Consider the following 25,391-nt stretch of genomic DNA (forward strand, 5'->3'; position numbering starts at 1 on the left):
GGCGGAATTACCTGGGTTAGTCGACACGGCACCATCGGCCGCCGAACCACCGCTGGTGTAAAGCCTCCCGCGCGGAATTCTGGAACTCTGGACACGTCACACTCCTCGCGCTGGCCCGTTGAAGCGGACGTCAGGTGACGTTGCCTAATGGCGCCCGGGGATCTCAACGGGCCCCGTTGCTCTGACGACAAGAGCGGTCGCTGGTTCTACGGGCCGATGATGATCGGCCCGGCCCGTGTGGGGAACGGGTGGATTTTTAACGGTTGGCGTACGGAGATCCCAATCCCTTATTCTAGATCAGAGGTCTTCAGACTTGGCAACTTTAAGACTTGTGGACTTCAATTCCCAGAATTAACATCTGGGAGTTGAAGTCCACAAATCTTAAAGTTGCCAAGTTTTGGGACCCCTGTTCTACATACTTTCCAATCCATCCTGTGCTAAGTTCTGTTCTGCACTCGGAGAGCCTTTGCCTTCTGCAGGTCTGGTCCAGGTTGACCAGTGACTTCCACCCACGTCTTCAAATCCCGGAGGTAGACAGACAGTCTTCGACTTACAACAGTTCATTTAGTGACCATTCCAAGTTACAATGGCACGGAAAAAAGTGACTTATGACCATTTTTCACACTTCACAACAATTGCAACATTTTTTTGCCTAAATGAGACCACTCAATCAATCAGTCAGAATAGAGTGGGAAGGAACGTTAGAGGTCTTCTAGTCTAACCCCTTGTTCAATAAATAACCATTTACCCAAAGGGAAATTATTGAAGTTGTTTCTTACCAACTCATCTAAATCTTGGGCAGCTTCAGGTATGCAACTTCATTTTTTTTTTCTGGACATATATGCATATTTTTAAACAGGTGTGCTATTAATCTTGTTTATTTTCTAAGAATGAGTTTCAGATCTATGTTAATACTTGAGCCATTCTTGGAAAGGAAGCTATAGTAAAAGCTAGTCATTTGCTGCATGCAAGCCTCCCCCCCCCCCAAATTAAAACATGTCTATCTCAGATGGATAATTGTTGGAGATAGGTTTTTTGCTTGTTTACTATACTGGGTATAATAAACCTTAGATACACGTTTTTCTGATTTTTTAAATAGAGGAGCTGAACTCTTTGTCCTTTTTAAAAAAAAGACTTATCATCATGTTATTAACAAATTATTCAGAGATGTGAACATATAACAAAAAATAATAATAGAATCACTTGATACTTGCTCCCCTTATGTGAGTTGATTTTATCTTGTCTTACAATACAAATGACATACTTAAGTAATCTAAAATACATTCACAGTATTCTTTTCTTGCTCATTCCTCAGTGTAGTGTTGGGGAACTAGTAAATACTCACATTTTTTTCCATTTGACAAAGCTGCTTTAGCAGAGGAAGAATTAGGCTGATGATAACAAGTTGTTTCAGTTTGAAACAAGAAAATTTATTTATAAAAGACTAAATGTACCTTTAAATAAGAACTGCTAAATATAGAGACAGACAGACAGAAGGTGGGGGAGAGAGAAAGAGATTATTTCACTCCTACATTATATATGTCTGACAAACATAATTAAAATAAACATTTTCCACAAAATAAGCATAAAATGAATATACTACTGGGGTCTACTTCTAGTTACAGGCAAAACATTTAAATTTGCCATTAGTCAAATATATACTTGATAAACATTATGATCAATCATTTTATAGTTTCAGACTTCGTAACATAAACACAAATGCTTAGCTTTAGAAAAAGACTTTTAATCAAATACTATTGCCCAATAACAATCCAAAGGACACATTTTCTATTTGAGTAGCAAGCTTGGACTGAAATTCCAGAATATATAATTTCAATTGAAAAGTGGAAATGCTAAGAGCTAAAGATGATGGAGTAGGAATAAATGGTTCCCAATGGACTAGAAACATTTGATATATAAACCTATCTCAGCAGTCCAAGTTAACCAACAAATATCCATTAACTTGAAAAGGCAGGAAGAAACAGCTGAGTATTTAAACACTAAAGCAAATACTTATACACATATTGAATTCTTGTTAAAATAAAGCTTCATACATATCAACAACATTCTAATATGGCCAAGAAAGTCAAGGCAAGGTCAAGCCAAAAGATGAGTAGAGGTTAAATGTTGGAAAGCTGTGATTTACTGCCAACTCCAAGTATAAATCTGACACAAATTACATTGGATAAAAGATAAATTCCTAAGGTACAACACTATTTTATAATTATAATCAGAAGAGAAAAATCATGGAGAACTTTTCTGGAGAAAACAAATAGAATGTGGAAAAATCACATTGTAGGCAAAAAAAAATCAATAAAATGAAGTAGGAAAGTGTGCCAATTATATGAGTGGAACATGGGTTATAATAGCCTGTGAAATTATCAAACAAGTTCTTTGCAATCCAATTTTTTAACAACCAAGACCCCCTTTAGTTGTCAGTTATACGTTGGGGAATCTGTAAGCAGCCATTTGGCTTCAATGAGTATCACTCTAACCCTAGTTTGATTTTCTTTTCTTTGTAAAAGTTTTTTATTTTTTCCCCTTTAGTTTGATTTTCATTTTCCATGGGGTTTTACAATTATTTCACTGATGCACGAAGAACTCCGAATGAAAGCTGTCACTGGAACTATCCTTAGAGAACTTCCAATAATCTTTCCCCAACTCAACTTTTTAGCCCTGAGTCTAAACAGATCTGCTAATTTAATTTTAATTTGCAAATTCAGTTAGGGTTAGCTCTGTTTAGACTTGGGGCCAAAAATTGCTGTGGGGGGAAGATTCTCAGTGCTCCTCTAAGGATAGGGCAGGGGACAGCTTTTCATTCCGACTTCTTTAGCTCTTGTTTCTGAACAGTTAACCCTAACCCTAACCCTAATTTAATTTTAATAGCCAATGGGATGTTACCACGTATTTTACTGTGGTGCAGATAGAAGTCAGAACGAACAGCCCTGCCCTATCTTTAGAGGAGTTCTGAGAATCTTTCCTCAACACTGGTTTTTGGCCCTGAGTCTAATCAGAGCTAACTGTAACATGGCGGAGCTGCTTAAGTTCAGCTATAAACAAAGCCTTTTTGTTACTGTATATTCACAGGTTTTTGGTCTGATTGATTGATTGGTTGATGTAGCATTTGGTCTTTGCTTCCTTATCTAAGAGATGAGGTATGGGGATAAAAAAAATGTTTTATTTAGAGATTGTGATAAAATTGTTTTTACCTGCTTGCATGAAATGGGAAGTTACTTCTTTTTTCATTCTTCTTTCTTTTCTCCCACCGTTCTTTTTTTTGTTTCACCCACCCTTCTCTTTCTTCATATATTTCTGTTGTATTATTTATAGCTTGAACTTTTATTCTGTTCTCTTATAAAGCTGAATAAAATTATTTGAAAAAAATATCCCATGACATTTTGAATATGGAATGTTCCAAAAATCAAGTGACTTTGTGTCAGGCCTTATGAACTAAATCTAATAGGAACAAAACAAATCTCATTAAAGAACAGTATGGTTCATCTTTGAGCTCTGATATAAATGTTGGCTATATGGAACTGTTTGTTTCTTTTTAAATGCCCAGAATAATTCATCTTTAAACATTACCTTAATATTTATATAATTATTTTTTTGGAAAAGAAGCCTGCAAATCAGTAATGGCTCTTAAGTTGCTTTTTTTTCTCCTATATACAACTGTCCCCAGCGTCTAGAGTTTGACTAACTAATAAATCTCACAAAGGCCAACAAACCATTTTTAGATCTTAGTAACGCTGCATCATAACTTAACTGCACTTGATTTGAACTGACAATTTTGAAGAAGGATTCTCAATATCCAATTACCTAGTTCCCTGATGAGTTTCATGTTTATCTGAAAGCTCTGCTTCCTGAAGTGTGTTGAAAGGTTTTTACCCTCTCATTTTCATTTGGTATGCCACTTGTCTGCGCTCTGTTATATCAAATAAACTTCCATCCATTATTTCTCATCTTGTTTTTACTCTTCCTCCACAGCAAGCTTAATTTCTCCTTCTGCCTAAATTACTGTCTTGACCATGTACTTGAATTTATTTAAATGGAAGATGAAATATGGTTAGTTGGTGGTTATATTAAAGATCTGAAAGCTGAAATCACTTGCATAGCTAGATTGACTGCTAGAATTAAGAACTGAAATGGGCAGAAACTCCAGTTAGTTACTACTGTGGTAACCTGAGAGGGAAGGCAGAAAAGCTTACAGTTTTTTTTATTTTTTAGAAAGTTTAGAAAGTTGGCAGCAGAAATATGGGGAGGGGGACACATGGGAAAGAATTTGTGGAGAGAAAACAGTAGAATTTGAAGTATAAGTTTTGTAAAAAAAAGAAGAAGTATTCTAGCTTTTTGTTCTAGGGCGACTGACAAACAAATGAAGTAAATACCTGAACTGCACAAGTTCACTCATGAGAGAGAGAGAAGTAAGGGGGGTTGGGAGAGGACTGAATTGAGAGAGGAATTTTAAAAAAACATCAGGGATATAGTCTAACCAATAGGAGATTCACAAAGTAAGTTTTTGGAAAGGAAAGGAAAGGAAAGGAAAGGAAGAAAGGAAAGGAAAGGAGACAACCAAATAGAATCCTTCTGCTAATGATCTTTACATTTATCGCCCCTTAGCATTTATAGTGTGAAAAGCTAGTGTATGTAAAGTTGAGCATAGGTTGTCACCTGTTCATAGAACAAACACTGACCCAATAAACTTTCTGACATTCATACCAATCCCCTATTTTCTCTTTCCAAAGCCAGGTTCATGAAGTAACAAATCACCTTTTTATATAGAAAATCTATGCTGAATACATACGTTAAATTTTTAATGATGCAAACAGAAAATATTAGTAGGCTAATGTTGTTACTCATTCACAAGGGTAAACAAGCAATTATCATTCACAAAAAGTGAGCAGTTTGTTAAGAGAAACAGAGAAAATGTAAATAAACAGAAGCTGCTAAGGAACTAATTGTGAAGTATGCTAGGAAAGTACCCAAAACTATTTATTTAAATAATTTTTAGGGCTTCCCCTTTCACAGCAGTGCATCCTAAGTTTTGTACTTGGTTCCTTGGTTCTCAAGAACCATTTCTTCACTGAGTGCAGTCAGTCTCCACTCTCCAGGCACATACTACCACATGTGGTGGACATGCAGCAAAGCAAGAAAATATTAGGAGAAATTACATTATTGGCTGAAAGAGATAACTAAACAGAATATAGATTCGAAGCCGGAATTATATCTGTTGGGAATAATACCAGAGGATTATGATAAAGGCACCACATATTTAGTTTTACATATACTGACAGCAGCAAGGATTATATTTACCAAATACTGGAAAAATGAAAACACTCCGCCAGACGAGGAATTAATTAATTAATTTGGAAAATGTGCTGAAATGGATAGGTTAACTTTTAAAATTAAAGATAGAGAGGACTCAGAATATTACCTGATATGGAACAGTAGGTAGGAATTAGAGGGAAAAGGACTATGTATTAAAATAGAGATGATGTTCAACTATAAGTATGATAATCTACAAAATGTAAATAGGCCAATATATAAGAAAACCCAGTTTAAACTATTTGGTTTTACAATTATATTTAATACAAGTGTTATCATATTATAGCTACTGTTATGAGTTCATATGTTAATATTTATCATTACTTTTTTATTCTGGATTTTGTCTGTGTAACTGACATACCCTGTGTTCAAAAATGCATAGATAGATAGATAGATGATAGATGGATAGATAGATGGATGGATGGATGGATGGATGGATGGATGGATGGATAGAGGCAGGCAGGCAGGCCATTTTACTGAGTTAGTGATACTTCCCCCACACGGGTCTTCCTTTCTAATGCATTTCAGAATTTGTGATGAGATTAAATATAGTAAAATAATATCAGTGATAGAAAAAGAAACTAAGTAATGCTGGCAAGAGAGAAAAATACTTTTCATAGGAGATTAGAAATGAGATAGAAAGTTCTATCAATGGAGTGGAGAACGGCCATGGTAAATTAGAACAGCTGTTAGGAATGTTTTTTGAGGGGCTGTGGGGAAATTGTACTAGAGAGTCACAGATAAATAGAACAAAAACGAAGACAACAGAATAAAAGACAGGGAAAAATATTCATTACCTGCCTGAGTTTATGGCTTCTCTTTTTCAGGGCACATAGTGATATATTAGGAAAAAAAATAATATAAGAAAAACTCTAAAGAGGTAGAATTAAGAAGTGAGTTGTCCCTTTGCCACACTAGGAGTTAAACTCCAGTAAAATAAGTCAAGTCCTGCCCTTAAAATATTGACTACTGCAGTCCTTACATATTAAACATGTTTCTTTCCATTTGCACAATATAATCATTAGATTTCTCTTGGTTTACTGAAACTTATGCAAAAGTTATTTATTCATAGTACTTTTATTTGATTGGTTGGTAACACTGATGGACCAACATACCTTATTGGTTCCTGGGAAGCCAGTGCCTGGCATCTTCAAAGCAGGACTTTTTATGTGGCTTGCTACTATTTCCTATATGCCCAAATCCCTAAGCCTTGAGGTCAACAGAGATGTACCATAATATATACAAGTAGTCGTCAATTTACATCCATTTGTTTAGTGACCATTTGAAGTTACAACAGCACTGAATAAAGTATCTTATCACCACTTTTCACATTTATGACTGTTGCAGCATCCCCATGATCATGTGATCAAATTTGGACACTTGGCAACTGGCATGCATTTATTTTGCAGTGTCCTGGGGTCGCCTTTTGTGGCCTTCTGACCAACAAAGTCAATTGGGAAGTCAGATTCATTTAACTGAAGGTAAAGGTACCCCTTGCACATATGTGCTAGTCATTCCTGACTCTAGGGGGCAGTGTTCATCTCCGTTTCAAAGCCGAAGAGCCAGCGTTGTCTGAAAAAGTCTCCATGGTCATGTGGCTGGCATGGCTAAATGTCAAGGGCACATGGAACACTTTTAACTACTGTGTTACTAACTTAAAATTGCAGTGATTCACTTAACTGTGGCAAGAAAGTAAAATGGAGTAAAATTCACTTATCAATCATCTTCCTTAGCAGCAGAATTTTTGGGTTCCATTGTAGTCATAAGTCAAGTACTACCTGTACAAATAGGTGGAAATGTTGGCAATTATCTGTGAAATTCATTAGACTACCCAGCTTAAATTCAGTGTTGATTATCTGTGTTTTTGTGAATATTTATCTCTTGACACAACTATAGAGAAAACATCCAGATACTTCAATATTGGTTATAGTCTACATCATGTGTGCACAATGATTTCCTTATTAATATTTATAATATGCTTCAATTGCTTTCTGGAAGACTGCATTTTTAGGGATTCTTACTGTAGAGCAGTATTTCTCAACTATTTTACATTGCAGGAATCCTTGAAATAATGTTCAGGTCTCAGGGAATACCTGCATAAAAACTGCAAAAAAATGGGGGGGGGGGGGAAGGAAAGACTTCACAGTACAATTCACTTCTAACCTGCACAATCTGCATTTTACAATGTTCACAATAGGGGTGTCAAACTCAAGGCCCTGGGGCCGGAACTGGCCTGCAGGATGCTTCGATCTGGCCCACAGGGCTGCCCTGGAAACAGCTAAAGATTGGCCCGCGGAGCCTCTGCCAGTGAAAATGGAGCTTGGGAGGGCCACCCGCTGGCAGAGGGTTGCAAAAGGCTGTCACAGCCAAAACAGAGCTCAAGAGCCCCTTTTTCTCTGGCAGAGCGCTCAGGCCACCTCAGGCATCCCCCCCCCAAACACAAGTGATGTTTAGTTGGCCATGCCCACCTGGGTGATGCCCACTCTGGCCCCCTGAGATCAAACACAACCCTGATGCAGCCCTCAATGAAATTGAGTTTGACACCCCTGGTTTACAACAACAAAGCAATAGGCCAGTGGCATGTGGTACCTGATTCTTTCTGTTATTGTTGTTGTTCACAATATCTCATAGGCCCTAGGTGGGACCTTGACAGACAAAGCCTGCTGTAGAGTAATATTCTATGGTAAGTGGGAGGATTAAATATCTAAATACTCTATTTCTCTAGGGTATATTTCAACTGAAACTGAACTAACTTGTATTCAATATCTTAGATAATTATTACTAAATACAAGTATTATATGCAGGTAATCCTTGCTTAAAGTCTGTAATTGGGACCTGAATTCCCATTGTTAAGTAAAGCGATCATTAGGCAAAATATGTTACTGTACCACTTAGTGATTGCGGTTCTAGTAGCCCCGTTTGTAGTTAAGTGAAGGCCTTTGGGGGTTGTTAGGCTTCTGCCCTGCCACCCTCACATCTACCTATCTTCTTCATTTTGGCCATCCTGAACTCTGCCACTTCCTCCTCCTCGTGTCATCCTTAGCTGACTGCCATCTTCCTTGTCAGCTATAGGAAGAAGATGAGGCCACCACAGGGCCAGTAGTTGCCTTGGAGAGCAGCAGAAGGAAGAAGATGGCAAAGATCAGCAGGGATTGGCCAAGAGGATAAAGGTAAGTGGGTGGAGAAAGAGATGAAGTACATCCTGAGGTCATGAATACAAGTAGACTACCAAACCTTAATTTTGATTACGTGATCACAGGAGCACCACAATGGTTGGGACTTGGTTACTGGTCATAACTACAATTCATTCAGCACTGTTGTAATTTCCATCACTGAACGAATTATCATTAAGCAAGGACCGCCTGTAGAATGAATACAGTTGCTGCCATGATTAGGGATAGGGACAGTTTCTTACAAAAGAAATGCTATGAAGTTATGAAGTACAATGCCTACATTTGACAAGGGCATTTCTAAATAGCTGTTTATTATAGCTGTTTAATGTTTATTAGACTACGTACAAGAAGTGTGCAAGGTAAACGTTCTGGTAGCTTCAAATATTTGAAGAGCCCTATCAAGCAATGTTTTTATTCCAATCAACTATTTTGAGCCTGAGTATTTTCAAAACACAAAGCTTTGTTTTGTTTGTATGTAAAATCTAAAACTCGTTTAATAGATAGGGCTGGCTTTTAATAATGTTTTGAATTATCAAGTCTTCATTAATTTTGATAGATTCCCTAGAGCTATTAAAATAGGAATTCTTATGATGATTTTGATGAAGGCTATTTTCCACATCACAGAAGCTACATAAACATTGCGGAACAATTATGACAGTCAATGTAAGATATTATGCACAAAGTGCTTAAAGATAATACTATACATAATATTCCCTAAAAACATTTGGTTTTGATATTTATAGTTTGAACAATAACATCTATCCTCCCCCCTTTTTTAAAAAAATGTACATTGATTACATTAACTATGTATGAAAGAGAGAGACAGAGAAAGAGAACTGGGATGAGAAAGAAAATGGAGGGCAGCAGACTCAAGGGCTACAATCAGACACTGCTTTCTGAGCATGAAAAGCAGAGAGCAAGTCTACTAGTTTATGTTAATATTACCCAACATAAAGCATGATTGAGAAGGATCTCTTAAAATGGTCTTTTGTTCATAACTGAAAGGAGACTGATGTATTGATGGTGGTTTAGGGGCTACAACTCAAAAAAATTCTCTAAGTGTTGGTGTGCAGCACGTTTTGTGTGTATGTTGAATCAGTCTTGGCTTCTAGTGAGTGTGCCAATAAGTCCATGCAGTTTTCTTGCTTTCTACCTACAGCTAAAAAACAGAAGAGGTGACACAATGGTTAGTGTGCAGTACTGCAGGCTACTTCAGCTGACTGCTAGTTGCAGTTGGGCAGTTCAAATCTCACCGGTTCAAGGTTGACTCAGCCTTCCATTCTTCTGAGATGGGTAAAACCCAGATTGTCGGGGGCAATATGCTTACTCTGTAAACCTTAGAGTTTACAGCTTAGAGAGGGCTGTAAAAGCACTATGAAGTGGTATATAAGTCTAAGTGCTAAAAACAACCAGTCCAAAGTCATCCAGTTAGTTTCTCTATCTAAAGCAGGATGAAAACTCACATCTCCCTAAACTTAGTCCAGCACTTTTACCACTAGATTAATCTGACTCTTTAGTAACCGTTGAGGAAGGTACAGTTGCACATCTGGCACATATAGTACATCTGGTAATTAGTTAACTAGTTATTCCTCTGTGAAAATTGGTAGTAAAAATGAAAGCTAGGTCTCATGAGACCCTAGAAGCTTGATACATTTTTTTATTTTTTGCTTTTGTAACTTCTGTTTTATCATCACCATATTTTTCTTAAGTGTTAGAGTTCTTTTCAAGCAATTATTGACCAAAGCTGGACCTGCTAAGCTTCAGGAAGATTTCTAATTCATATCTTTTCAGATCATGCCCTATCTGCCAAAAAAACCCAAACACCACTATCACTGTTTCTACTGTTTGGCAGAATGAAGCAGCCAGCTTACAAATAATGCAGACAGCTTAGGGATTACCCAAGAGGTGGACGCATGTGTAGGCCACATGTGACCATTGTCATCACAGTGGATATTATCCCATCACTATTTTGAAAGAAAATTACATTTTGCATGGAAACACACCATTTTTTTCTTTATTTCAAGCCAGCCAACAGATGTGAACCATCCCCACAACCTACTTTCCATGTGGGACAGGAGAGAGGCACTTGATACAAAGCTTGTTGTGTGTGAAATAAAACCAAGAAAGAAAGAAGACACCATATAAATCCTTCCAGTGGTAAACTGTAAAAACCACTTGGTCCCTTTTTCTCCTACTGCATTTGGAGAAAGATTTACCATGGGTAGGTAGACATTTGAGGACCTCGTGGCTAAGAAGGGTAGGAGGCTATGATCCCAACTTATTCTCCAAAGCTCTTAAAATTAGAAGACAGATACTCAGAGGATCCAGAGACAGAAATCTCTGCCCAGAAAAGCCTCTTATTACTTTCTGGCTGAACTGTGCTGCGAACAGAAAGGCTCTTTGCTTTTAAGCAACTCACTTAAGACGCTGTCAGATTTATGTACTAGTGGTACCTTTTCATTATTGGTGTCATGGCCACATGGGCTTTTAGTCAAGGAAAGCCAATCTGTCTTGTAGTGATAAGCAGGTGTCAAGCCCTGCATAGCTAGTGAAACCTGTGAAGTAAGAACAAGACAGATTTCAGTACAGTATTTTTAAATACTTGCCTGGGGTAAATACAAAATTCTGGAAACTGTAATAGGAATTTGCAATTCATAGTCAATTAATAAAGGTGGAATCTCCTTGGAATGATCTTTCCCAGATGTCATCCCCCACCCCTGGGCTGATTTTCGGTTTATGGGATAATCTTAACAACTGACTTGATCCTGCTTTTCTAGCACTCCACAATCTTTCATATCATCACACAACACAGCTGTAGCAATGAAGCTTGACCATTTTGCCATTTTGTGAAAGAAATCGAATCCCAAACCATATGAATACAATTCATAACTGTTGCAAATGGCCAGCCAATATTCACAAAACTGCAGCTTTCCTGCCACTCTAAATAGTAGAAAGCATTTAAGTTTGAACACTCACCTTCCCTCAGGTATGGGTTGCTAAGTAAATGATTTCAATTGTTCATTTTCCAGAGCAAAAGGGTTTGGTATTTGAAGAAAATAAAAGCACAACTCTGGGGACACGGAACAAAAAGTTTCTGTGTCTGATCTGGGAAAAGTCAAGGGAAGAAACAGCAGAGACTGCTTTGGGTTGAAGTTATGGTTGGAAGGTAATGGGGGAGGGAGGGAGGCAGGAACAGAGAGGAAGAAATCCTTGCACACACTTCTGACCCACACCCCCACACACACATGCCCCAGTCTGTGCTTCCCCATGCACTCCTTCCCTGACCCACACAGCATCTCTTGACTGCCCCTCATTTACCCTCTTCAGCCCACATCCCTCCCATGCGACTTCCATGACCCACGCAACACCTCTTGGGCACCCACAAATTGGACTTAAAATGTCATGCGGGGCCTCTCCACCAACTTTCTTCTCATAAGCAAATTAAATGAGGAAGCTGGCAGGAATTTTAATGTGGAAGGGGAGGGAAGAAAGGAAGGAAAATAGGAAGGAAAGAAGGATATGACATAACGACAGGGAGGGAAGGAAGAGAGGCAGAGGGGGAGAGAGAGGGACGAGCCAGAGAAAGAGGAAGGGGAGAGAAGGGGAGAGAGGAAGAGTGGATTACCCAAACTCCCTGGCAGCTTTCCACAAGAAAACTCAAAAGTTAGAAGTTGCTCCTGACCACACTGCCATTTTTGCTCATTTGTGATCATTTTCTTTCTCCATTTAGGAAACATATCTGAAACGATGACCCAACAGGTCTCATGTTGTCAAGAAAAGTTTAATTTTGTTTACATTTTGTGAGATTGATTTACCTCAAATTGGAGGAAGGGATGAAACATTAGTCACATGTTTCTGTTACAGGACCAGAAGGTCATGCTACAGATGTCAGAAGGGCACAGTAGGTTGTGGGACCTCCTTTCTCTCACATATTGGGGTTGAAGTGGGCATTAGTTGAAGCATCCTCTGAAAGAGAATTGATGGCAGGAGTTAGGAGGCAGAATCGAGATGTGTTGATGCAATAGGTTTCTGGGGGAAATTTCACATCCCAACTCCTCTTTCTATGTTCCAGCAGTGCTGCTATGATAGTTTCTGTGCAGTCTTGTTGGATTTTCTGCTATTGTAGTATTTTCAGATTTTGTGTACACTTCAATATTTTTGAAGAGAGAAAAACTTATTTCAACTGATCCATTCCTGAGTGTTCTCCCTCCGCAATTTAATTGAGTGTTAGTTGACTAATTAAAGTAGATGAGAAAACCTTTCTAAACATTTTTTCCTATAATTATTTTTTCCTATAAATGATTTATAGTCAAGTAGTTTCACGTTTGTAGAGAAATCAGCAGTAAAAATACCACCTATACTGAGGAATGCGGTATCTAAGAAGAAAATAAAGTGTATCTTAGAAATCCAGAATTAAAATTGTATTTAAACTATTTTAATTGTCAATTTTTAAAAACAAGCCTGTAGCCATTTTACCACTTAGCAGAAAATACTATTTTCTTGTGAAAGAATATCCATTGCACAGCTCCATCTCATTCTTTGATGAACTGCAGACTTTTTTCATCTGGCATTGTTCCTGTACTTCTGTTTGTTTGAAAAATAGGAACACAGCACAACCACTTTTTATTCTTTCAACAAATAAAAGAATACAACACATTTGTAAATGTTTGGAATCACTTCCTATCCTCATCAGTCACAATAAAGAAACATTTTTTAAAAAACACCCTCATGAATTCTGTATCGAATCCAAGATAATAAACATAGAATTATGCAAGACTAACATGCGCCTATTGGCCTATATTTTAGCAGTGTATTGATACATCTTTTCTTCTGCGCCGCAGATTAAAGGCAATCAAATCCCTCACATTGAAAGCCTGTGCTATTTCCACCAGTGAGTGATTTTGAAGTGCAACTTCTAAAGGCTGCTGTTAATTAATAACTCGGAAATGTGTCGCTTTATTTAATTAGTGATGTATTTATTTTTATGTCAGAAAGGAAGAAATCACAAAGGAATTAAAAATTGTGCATGGTTGTTTACTATAAGGATTCTTGAGCTACCTTTTAACCATACCAACAAAGCTGCTTTCCAGGCTTTGTGCAAGCGTTCAAAAGATATTACATATTTTGCTCTCCCTTTATTTACACACATCATAAACAGCAACCACCAAAGCAGTGTTGATGTGCTGTGTTCTTTGAGTCAGAAAACTGTTTGGCAGCCTCTTGTCTTCTGTCATTTCTTCCTCTGCTGTTGCTCAGTGAAATGATGCTAGCTTGCTTATTTCTCAGCAACAGTATCTCCACAATTCTTTACCAGGAAAAGCAAAACATAAACATTCTTGAACGGCTGAATTAACATATAACAAATCCAGTCTGTAATTCTCTTGATATACGGTGTAGCTATGAGTTATAAATATTGTGACTAGCGTCAAACAAAATATTTGCCCCTGGTTATTTGAAACATGACTCAGTCCAGGGGTGGGTTGCTGCTGGCATTACTGCTGGTTCGACGCACAAAAATGTTTTTGCTCTGTGTGCTCTTTTGTACCTAAAAAGGTCTGCGCATGCGTACAATGTTAAAAAAGGAAAAAAATTACATATTTTTGCAATGAAGATTGTTTGGTGCATGCACAGAACCGAAAATCAAGATGGTGCCACCGCTGATTGAACCGGTTCGGGGGTGTAGTTACTATCTACTTGGCCGAACTGCTCCGAAATGGTAGGAACCCACCTCTGACTCAGTCAAATAATTTTTTCTCAGTTCATATGACTCAATGTATGATAAACTAATCTCATAGCCCAGTTTCACACAGCCCATTAAACTATAATTCACTTGCTTGTGATTTGGTGTATTTGGCATATAAAACCCAATAGTCATGATGGCAATAGCAATAGCACTTAGAGCTATGCTTTACAGCCCTAAGCAATTTACAGAGTCAGCATATTGCCCGCAACAATCTGGGTCCTTGTTTTACCAACCTCGGAAGGATGGGAGGGTGAGTCAACCTTGAGCCTGGTGAGATTCGAACTGCTGAACTGCAGTCAGCAGAAGTAGCCTGCAGTACTCCATTCTAACCACTGCGGCACCAAGGCTCAGTGGTACACCTTACACAAGGGAGGCACTGTTCCTAGGATTATAAATTACTGGAAGTATCCATTGTTGTGCTGGTCACTTTTCCATCAGTATTCAGTTATATGTTGTAGGAACTCAAGCAGGTAAATGTTGGATAGGTTTTTCTTTCAAACTAAATAAGGTGCCAAAGAGACGGGGACTATTTTAGGGGTTCACCCTTGGTTCCATGCCAGAAAAAGCAAATTACCATATTTTTCGGAGTATAAGACACATCAGAATATAAGATGCACCAAGGTTTTGAAGAGGCAAATTTTTAAAAAAAGTTTTTGCAAACCTCTCCAAAATGGCTCATTTTTTGTGAAAACGGGCCCTCTTTTTTTTAAAAAAAGGGCATGAATAGCCCTTAGGGAGCTTGTAGAATGCTTCTGGAGGGGTGGCCCCCCCAAAACAAGCAAAAATTGCCCCATTTTTGCAAAAATGAGCCCATTTTTTGTCAAAAAAAAGAGAGGGCATGGATAGCCTTTAAGAGGCTTATAGAGTGCTCCTGGGGGCTGGAGGGACAAAAATGAGCAAAAAAACAGCCTGTTTTTTGGAACTCTCTGAAAGCCTTCTAAAAGCTATGCATGGCCATTTTGGTGAAGGGGTGGGGTTTTGGGAGGCAAAAAATGCTATATTCAGTGTATAAGATGCACCCAGATTTTCAGTCTCTCTTTTGAGAGAAAAAGGTGCATCTTATACTCTGAAAAATATGGTAGTTCACAGCGAATAACAAATTGTCCATCCTGAAAATATCAGGTTTATATGGGAGGGAGTAGTAGGAAGGCTAATGGCAAAAGTCTTCCAGATGTCTTAATAATAGTTATATTTTAAAGAATCACTGTAATTTCAAGAGTGATTGATAAAAATGTTATAGTCATTTCACAGTATATAAATGTGTTCCTAAAGACTGGTTTATGGAAGAGCAAAATGCTTTACCGTGTATATGAAAACTGAGTCCACCAAAAAGTTGAGTCATATCAGGAGTAATATGCTTTTATTCCTTTAGAAGAGCTTAGTGGAAAAGCTTGAATTATTTGAATTGGATGAAGAAAGTTGACTTACTGAAATCAAAGTATCTATATTGAACTTGATTCCATTTATTTCAATAGTTCTTTCTTAAAAACTCGCTCTTCAAATGATGAAACCTATTGCTGGTTGGAATTTACAACATGGTGAACAAATAATCTGGCTTGGTATTGCAAAGATTCCTATGGCATAAAGGTGAAATACAGTAAGAAAAGCAATGTACAACGTCTCTGGCAGGAAATTTCCATCACCTTTCTCATTTAATATTAATTAGGAATCTCACCTAATAACAAAATGAGAAATTAAATAAAAATAGAAATGATGTTTTTTTTCTGCCATTGAACGAGAACAACATGGAAGATAATACTGATTTTTTTTAACAGCCAGGTGTTTGCTTCAAACTAATACCCAATTCCAATCCTTCAAAGATAATGTTCTTTTATTTGTCCAGCATCTTCCATTCAATTTCACTGTGACTGTCCGCTTGAGTTCTAGTATTAAGAAAGAGAGAGAAAAGAATGAGCAAATGTTTGTCATACTTGCCATTGAGGATAAATACTAAAAACAAGGATATAAAAAGAGTGTCCTAAGGACTCTATTGGCCAACCCAGATCTTCTCCAATGCAAGTGCATGGGGCTGCACTTTTTCTCACATTTTTGGCAACTGGATTGACAATTAAACTAAAAGTATGTCTGAAGTGTAGAAGTCTCTTAAGCTCTCTCCCATGGACTGAGTGATAAACCACTTTTGGATAGATATTACCACATTCCCACAACTTGATACAAGGGGTGGCTAACCTTTTTGGTGCTGAGTGTTGAAAGCACCCACATGTGCACACACTCATAATGCAATGTGCATGCTAACCCCAGTACATCCTGCATCCCCGTGCATGCGCGTGCGACCCCCTGTGTGCGCCCCACCCCCACGCATGCATATGCATCTCCTACATGCCCCCCGCCCCTGCATGGCAGAGACCTGAAAATCAGCTGGCTGATCAGAGGCGTGTGCGTGTGCACGGCAGAACTGAGCTGAGGTGATGGTTTGCATGCCTGCAGATAGAGCTCGGTGTGCCACTTTTGGCATGCGTGCCATAGGTTTGCCATCATGGCTTGATAGCACCTTTTGCAAAGCTGTATTCTAGCCTTCCTTAACCTAGATTCATTTCAGGTTATAGGTTTTAGCTCTTAGAATTTCCCAGCCAGCATGGCCACTGCTGAAAATGTTACATCTTTTATTTCACTCACAGGACTGTACAAATATACGTTTATGATTGATGCGATAGATCTTGAGCGCTCCACTATTTATCTTATTATTCATTACCTTATTAGGTATCATTCATATTTACCTCTTGTCTACATCATCCAGTCTCCAATAAAACATCTATACTATCTTAAGGTCTGTCTTCAAGGCTACTATAGATTTTCTGGAGTGTAATCAACACGATTTATAATCAGGGCAGCCCTTGAAGAGCATTCGGAGACTGCAGCTTGTCCAGAATGCAGCCGCGCGAGCGATTGTGGGTGCACCTCGGTACACCCACATCACACCTATCCTCCGCGAGCTGCACTGGCTGCCTATTGGACTCCGGATGCGCTTCAAGGTGCTAGTCCTTACTTTTAAAGCCCTACATGGTATCGGACCTGGGTACTTGAGAGACCGCCTTCTGCCAAGGTGGCGCAGTGGTTAAATGCAGCACTGCAGGCTATTTCAGCTGACTGAAGTTCTGCAGTTTGGCTGTTCAAATCTCACCGGCTCAGGGTGACTCAGCCTTCCATCCTTCCGAGGTGGGTAAAATGAAGACCTGGATTGTTGTTGGGGGCAATATGCTGACTCTGTAAACCGCTTAGAGAGGGCTGAAAGCGCTATGAAGCGGTATATAAGTCTAACTGCTATTGCTATTGCCAATTACCTCCTCACAACCGATTAGATCCCACAGATTAGGTCTCCTCCGGATTCCATCAACTAGCCAGTGTCGATTGTCGACCCCCCGGGGGAGGGCCTTCTCTGTGGCTGCTCCGGCCCTCTGGAACGATCTCCCCGTGGAGATTCGGACCCTCACCACCCTTCAGGCTTTCTGCAAAGCCGTTAAAACCTGGCTGTTCCGGGAGGCCTGGGGCTGATGAGTTCCCAGCCCCACTCAAATTGTTGCGGCTGTTGACGAGTTTTTAAGCTGTTTGTATTTGTCTGTCTTTTCGTTTTTTGTATTTCCCCTTTCCCCTATTTAGTTTGTTAGCCTCCCTGAGTCCCCTCAGGGAATAGGGTGGCATACAAGTTCAATAAAACTAAACTAAAACTAAACTAAATCTGAAAATGTACCAGAACATTTTTACAGATCTGTTTCTTCCAAAGCTGTTGAACTATGTCTTCCTCCCTGCATCCTAACATGGCTTATTACCATATCTTGATCAACAAGGTCAAAAATAAGCCTGCAATAATTTAGGTTGTTAGGTTAGCCATCATGTTCTCTACAAATATAGGTATCAATTTGACTATTATACCTTCCACAACAGAACAAGAAGTTTGAATGTTAGACTTCACCTTTAATGATTATTCAACCGAGAAACCCAACTTCATTAACTTGAGCAATTCTGGATGAAGATCTGATTACCTTTTATAGATCATTTAGCAGTAAATACATAAAACATCACATTCCACATGCCAAATATGTACACAGTTTAAGAGGAGCAATAGAAAATCTGCTAAGTGTCTTTCTGAATGTTATAAAACTTCCATGGTAAGAGAATTTATAATTCCAAGCAATTTGTTTCAAATTGAGAGATCGTTGATAAATTGAGGTTTTCTTACAATGGTTTTCTTCTTAAACCACAAAAGTAGCACAACTAACTTTCCATGCTCAGTAGTGGAAGGAGACATTACAAATGACACGTAGAAATATCAATCATAGACTTAACTTGCAAGATTAAATGCAGGGGAGAAATTACAAAGAAGAAATAACATTTTTTTCTTTGATTAATTCTCTGCTGCAACTGTCCTGTACTAATTGTTTCAAAACCTACAAATCCTATTTTGTTCTTAAATAACAATTAACTAAAATTAATAATTGAATTGCAGCGAAGAATCTAAGAAAAATGCCCTTAGGTATTACTAGTACAAGTATTCTCTATTCTAAATTCATATTATTTCAGCAAATGGAAGTTTGGGAACATAAGACTAGCCCTAGTTCTGTTCTTGAAGTTTGCAATTTCCAGTATTGGACAGTCTACTTTGGGGTGGTCTGTCTTGGTCCATCCTAGCTGAAAATAATAATTAGGAGAACAGTGAGAACTATTTTATCAAGTGACATATTCACCCAGGCTGCATATCATTTGTGAGTAATCCAATTGTTTTTCTGCCTTCTCCTATAAGAAGAATTTGGCCTCATCTTTATTGTGAAGTCTGAGAAGTAAGTAAGCAAGACGTTCCACTATCTTTTTATAACATATGATCACTTGATCAATTGTGTTACCTGCTGGCTTTTTTTACATGGAAGGTGAAGAAATAATTCATCAGTATTCCAGCTTCCTTGAAAATGCCCCATGCCTTGACAATCACTGGTCAATTGCTGCCACCTTTTCTTCCAGTACTAATAGCTTGAAAAATCTGAAAATGGTTTCATTTTCATAATTTGGGTATCTATTTACACAACTTACAATGTAACAGCATAACTTGCCCTTCCCTTTAGAAGCAGCAAACAGTACGCAAAGAAAGGACTATGTCTCCTGGTATACCTGTAGGAACAAGAAAATCCTGCATCAAATCATTCAGATATTTGAACCACTACCAGCATAATTAATTCACAGGGATATCAACAGAGGTTCCTTTGACTAAAGTCTATTTGCTTTTCTATTTTAGCATCACTGCTGGCTTTTGTATATAAGCGATCCCTAGCACTGAACTTTTGGAATTGCCTAAGGCTGATTGTTTCAGGGGTAGAGAGGGGTTGAAGAACACTAGTGCTATGTCAGCAAAACACCTTAAATTGATTAATACTATGCTCTATTTTATACCAGTGGCTTTGTTTTGCTTTTGGTACCTTGGAGTTCTATTGACTTCTGGACTGCCTGACCAATTCCCTGCAGCTTTCTTGTCCTTGCCTGCTTCCTAAGGCTGAGAGGGAGTGACTGGTCTAAGGTCACTCAGCTGAATTTGTGCCTAAGGAGGGACAATAACTCACAGTCTCCCAGTTGGCCTGATAAACCAACAGTTCCTTTGGAAGCATGTGTCCATACTGCGTATGTCAGCTGAAAATATGCACGATACAGTATTTGAGGGTCAACTAATGTGACTGTCTATTAAACCTTTGCTTTCTTGCTTCCATCTAAGTATTTAAGTTTGGTGTTTGTGGAACTTCTTTGCAGAGGACAGCTCACTATAAAATGACTTCTTGAAAGTCACTTGTAAGGGAGGAAGGAAAAGAGAACAACCCGTCTCAGAAGCAAATTCTTTCGCTTGGTGACAAGCACATTCATGATTCTGAGCACTTATTTCTCCAATTTAGAGACCACCCATTTAACTCACAGAGTGACTTTATCTTCCTGATGTATTGGATTTCAAGTTCCATAACCTCCAAGCACCTGTCCAAAATCTGGGAATTACAGGAATTGAAGGTGAATACATCAGGAGGATCAGTAAAGGCAGCTGCAGAAGATTAGTTAAGGAAACCACCTCAGAAGGAATAACAACAAAGCAACTTGAAAAAAGTCTAACCTTCCTCAAAATATTCTCTTCCTCAAAATATTCTCTTGCTGCACTTGTTTAGCTCTCCCAATGAGGAATGTATCAAGTGCTTATGGTTGCATTAGACAAATACAGAACATTTGCAAGTTTTTTGACTACAAATGCACATGACATTTTAACAAGTGACATACTCACCAGAGAACATAGTAGCAATTTTCATTGAGCTCCACTTGTAATTAGCTAACCTGCTATCCTGTAAGACTGGGATCTACGGTTCCTCTAATCCACAGGTATCAAATTGTGGCAATTGTGTCACATTGCCCTCACGTGACATTTTGCAATATTTTTTCCTTTCACAGAGCTGGGGTGGGCATGGCCTGTGCATGATGCATCTGGCTTGCGGGCTGCCAGTTTGACACCCCTGCTCTAATCCTGCTTTACTGGCCATGCTGGTTGGCACTGATGGGAGCTGAAGTAAAAAAAAAAAATCCCCCAGGAGCCTTTGCTGGTTTTTAACTTCTCTCTACAAACTGAACAGGGAATTTTGAATTGAATTCATTGCAAATAAATACATCAATGCCAGATGTTCTATTTGTCTGTCTGTCAAGCTGTCAAATTTATATGACTCTCACTCTCATTGTGTATGGCCAGCTCAAAATGACTTTATCTTTTACATGATATTCCTCAAACTATATTAAATTTAGAAGAAATTTGTACTGGGAGTCATTCAATATTTCATATTTGCATAGGCTGAAATAGCTGCAACACATTTGTCATATATAGAAATTCATCTAATGGGTAGTATGAAAAATTACTTTTGTCCATGTTGTTCCACTAAATTGATCTGGGTGATTTGTCTGATAAAGTAAACCTATCTTATTTAAGTCTTCATAGCATTCTTAAAGCAGGCTACCATAGATTATGTATTACCAGATAAGCTAACCAATTAGGACCGTTTAAATTACACTATTTGATCAGGATTCTTAATCACTACTTCATGGATTATTGCACTATAGAATCATTGCTGTTAGTTGTATATATTGGATAAATTTGTGCACATCATGAGGTCCTAGTGCGTCTTTCTGGTGTTTTAAACGAATAGAAGAATATAATGATTGAGTTTTTCTTTCTCTCCTTGTGTAATGTGTAGATGCCCAAGTCATAGGGTGATCAATATTTTCTATAGATCAGTAGTTATTGCCAATTTGTAAAATCCATTAACACAAAGCTATGCACATTTTACACAGTGCAAAACCATTAAAATAAACCTGATTTACAATACATGTTCTAGAATGTATGCTCGTAAATATGTCCATCTGCTCCTTTAGCTAAAAGGCATAATGAGATAGAGGCACCAATAGGCTCCCTAGTTTGCCTCCAGTACTGAACATACATTCCAATCAACTAGTTTATGCATTTTTTTAAAGCAAGATATTTCATGATTTTTTTTCTTGAGTCTATTAATGAATACATTGTTCATGGAACGAAAATGCCAACTTCGGTTCTGAAACAGCCTTTCTACATGTTCAGCTGAGACAGATGATCTGTTGACCTGGACATATTCCTCTGAAAAGCCCTTTCCAGAGTCACCCCTAGATTGCCTTTTGGGTTTAAATTTTAATTAAAATGGAATATTTTTTTTAATCCATGGAAAACCATCATACTAACACTTGATGTAAATTCAGTTGAAATCTAGACCAATTCTAGTTATTGTCCCAGCTTCATCTGTACCCAATGCATAAATATTTGCTGCCATTGGTTGTTGTAATCATTTAAACCACAAAAAACTTTTCTTTTTAAAAAAGGTACTGGACAAATCCCTTGAAGTTTTATTCTCAATACTAGATACCCTCAGGAAGCACACAGTGCTGTTCTAAATGGAAGTAAATGGAGGCTTTTTCTAATAATGGCATGTTTATTCTTTCCCACATTTTAAACTGCAGCCCCTAGCAGATCACTTCAAGAGCAATAATGCCTCTTAGTCCAAACAAGCTACACACTTTTTTTTAAGCATATGTATCAAGAATGTAAGAGATGTCCCATAAAATGAAAGGGCAGTAAAAGATAGACCTGACACATAGGTAGTCCTTGACTTACAACAGTTCATTTAGTGACTGTTCAAAGTTACAACGCACTGAAAAAAATAACTGCTAACTGTTTTTCACACTTATGACCATTGCAAGATCCCCATGGTCACGTGATCAAAATTCAGATGCTTGGAAACTGACTCATACTTATGACAGATGCAACATCTCAGGGTCACAATTCTCCTTTTGCGACCTTCTGACAAGCAAAGTCAGCGGAGAAGCCAGATTCACTTAACTACCATGTTATTAACAATTGCAATGATTCACTTAACAACTGACAAGAAAGGTCATAAGATGGGGCAAAATTGACTTAACAAATGTCTCACACAAAAATTTTGGAGTAAATAGTGGTCATAAGTCGAGGACTACCTGTGTTTCTCTTAAATTGAAGCTCATAGCAAAGAGATGGCAAAACTTTTTGGCACCGAATGCCCAAACCGGAATACACACGCATGCATGTGTGCATGTGGATGCACACACAGGAGTGCTGGAAACCCAAAGACCAGCTAGCCAGTGCACATGCACGCACTGGCCACCTGGTTTCTGGCACTCCGGCGCACACGAAGATCAGCTGACTGGCGTGCATGTGCTCACTGGAAACTAGAAGAGCAGCTGGCGATGGTGTATGTGCCCACAGAGAGGGCTCTGCGTGCCATAGGTTCGCCATCACGGTTATAGCATGTCGGCACATCAAATTATGGCAGAAGCATACATTAATTACTATCCTTACTACTTGCCATAATCTAGTGAGTAAAGTGGAGGAAAGGGAAAATTAAGGCCCATGAGTAACTACGCAGTTTTACATAGCGCAATTATGGAAACGTTTAGCTAAAACCATAATAACCACTCACAAACACGCATGTTTTCTTTAATCAAATTCTATCTGTATCCCTGGCCTGTTTTTTCATCTAACACTGGAAATATAATAGTTCCCAGATCAAAGCTTTTAAGAAATCAGTTTACCCCCAGTGTTTACATTGGAAATAGGAAGGCCTTTCATTGCTGATCTCCGTAGGAAGGACAAAAGTATAATTAGCCTTAGACTGGAGGCAATGGCTATAGCTTTTCCCATCAAGTCCTATTTTGTCTACCACAAACAAAATTGTCCATGAATTCCAAAGCTGTTGGCTGCATCCTTATCTGTATTAATTGCTGAGAAGGGCAGACTTTTATTAACTAAAAATTAAAGCTTAAACTCGCCAATAGTGACTTCATCTTTTGAGATCACTCTGAATCACTGGCTTTGGTGGATGTTCAGAACAATTAACGTCCTTTGAGCAGTTCTTTTCCCTGGTTACTCGACAATGACTTGAACATTAAAGAATCCAGTTTTCCCATTGGTATATTGTCATGTAGGCTTTGGCCTTAGAAGATTTCTTTTCCTTCCCCTTTCACATTCAACATGCAAATATAATTTGCCTCCTATTTATGCTTTCATAGCTCATTTCATTTTCAGCCAAGATGTCTGAAATCAACAATTAAACTTTAATGGCCTACAAAAGACTCAGACACTACAAACCAGTGTGTATCAATTTAAGCTCCGTAGCTGTTTAATTAGGAAAGTTTGGGCTAAAATCTAATATAAAATCTACTGAATTGTTGCAGAAAATAACTGAAGGAAGTTTGGTCCAAAATTTTTTAACCTCTTTTATCCTCTGTTGTTGTTGTTGTTGTTGTTGCTATATAAACTTACATTTTTAGAAATATAATACAAAATTAATATTTTTTACAAAAGGTGTTTCTTCTACAACAATGAAAAAAAATCTCAGTAGCTCAAACTGAATGCTTTTTATGCAGATTAGCTTTTGCACAGAAAAGGTGCAAAAGCTAATTTTGCATTTCTGCCCTCCCCCCTCAAGCTGAAACCCTAGGAAAAAAAAGGGAGGAAAAACTTAATTTTTGGCTACTGACAAGGAAATGAAATTATAACTGAGCAGGTGAAATGCCTGTCAGCCAGCAATACTACTATATGACTCTTCTGTCCTAAAGTGCAGACCATCTGAGTATCAAGGGAATTCTTTACAGCAGGGATGTCAAATTCAAGACTCACGGGTCAGATCTGGCTTGTGGGGTGCTTAGATCTTGCTTGCAGGGCCACCCTGAAAACTGTGAAGGACTGGCCCATGGTGCTTCTGTCAGCTAAAATGGAGCTTGGGAAGGTTGCATGTGGCCTTCCCTAGCTCCATTTTTGCTGGCAGAAAGTTGTAGGTGGCCGTTGCGGCCGAAAATGGACGTTAAGAGCTCTTTTTCACTGGCAGAAGGCTCGGGCCACCGAGGGGCCCCTGACGCGAGTGCCATTGAGCAGGCCACACCATGTACTTCACCCACACAACCCTGATGCGTCCCTCAATGAAATCGAGGTTGACACCCCTGCTTTAGAGGCTGATACAGCATATTGTATAGCGTTGGTCCACTAGCCCACTTTTTAATTTTTCTATTTAGTTTACAAAATTTGTGTGTGGCTTCTAGATGCAAACTTAGCATTAATTGGCACTGCAAGTTTTCTTCTTTAGCTATGATAAGGGGCAGAATAAAGAAAGCCAGGCATGCCCAACTCTACTTCTCCACTGTTTTTCACTGGCCTGAGGAAGGTGTACTTGTACTTGCACTAGGCCTCCCAGGATTTCCCCCTACCCTTGAACTTCATTTAATGTCCTGGGCATTTGTTTAATAAATGGATTGAGGAGAACAGGGATGTCTGGTCATTACTTGAGGCAGTTCATTTTCCAATACTAATGGGCAGGCTCCATTATCAGTCATAACTTGAGGACTAACAGTAATCGCACTGCACTACAGGTTCATATTGCTTACACTTCAGTCCTCCCCTTGCCCCATTTTCAAGAGGTTTCTTCTCCTTGCCTTTTATTTTTGTAATACTAAAACAAAATCGTATGTATCTTTCAAATTTCAGGTTGGTTCAATGTTTGAATCTTTCAAGATCTGGTTTTGTTTTCCATGATGTTAGCTATCAGCTCTGGTTTTGTGTCATCTAG

At 38.5% G+C, this 25,391-nt stretch overlaps 1 protein-coding gene across 3 annotated transcripts in view; it reads right to left on the reverse strand.

The window, feature by feature from the left end:
- SEC22A (SEC22 homolog A, vesicle trafficking protein) overlaps positions 1 to 12,440 on the reverse strand; it is a 30,984-nt gene extending 18,544 nt beyond the window's left edge. Inside the window, exon 1 of one of the 3 annotated variants that reach the window (XM_087711799.1) lies at positions 12,314 to 12,440. The gene's annotated coding sequence lies outside the window, so the exon portion shown is untranslated. Of the gene's footprint in view, positions 1 to 11; positions 118 to 12,313 lie in introns of those variants that run through there. The other 2 variants (XM_087711798.1, XM_087711797.1) reach the window with 2 other exon arrangements.
- Positions 12,441 to 25,391: the final 12,951 nt, after the last annotated feature.

This window comes from Thamnophis sirtalis, unplaced genomic scaffold, assembly GCF_051295495.1.
Source record: "Thamnophis sirtalis isolate CommonGarterSnake01/CBP01778 unplaced genomic scaffold, rThaSir2_p1.2 scaffold_1, whole genome shotgun sequence".
NCBI lineage: Eukaryota > Metazoa > Chordata > Lepidosauria > Squamata > Natricidae > Thamnophis > Thamnophis sirtalis.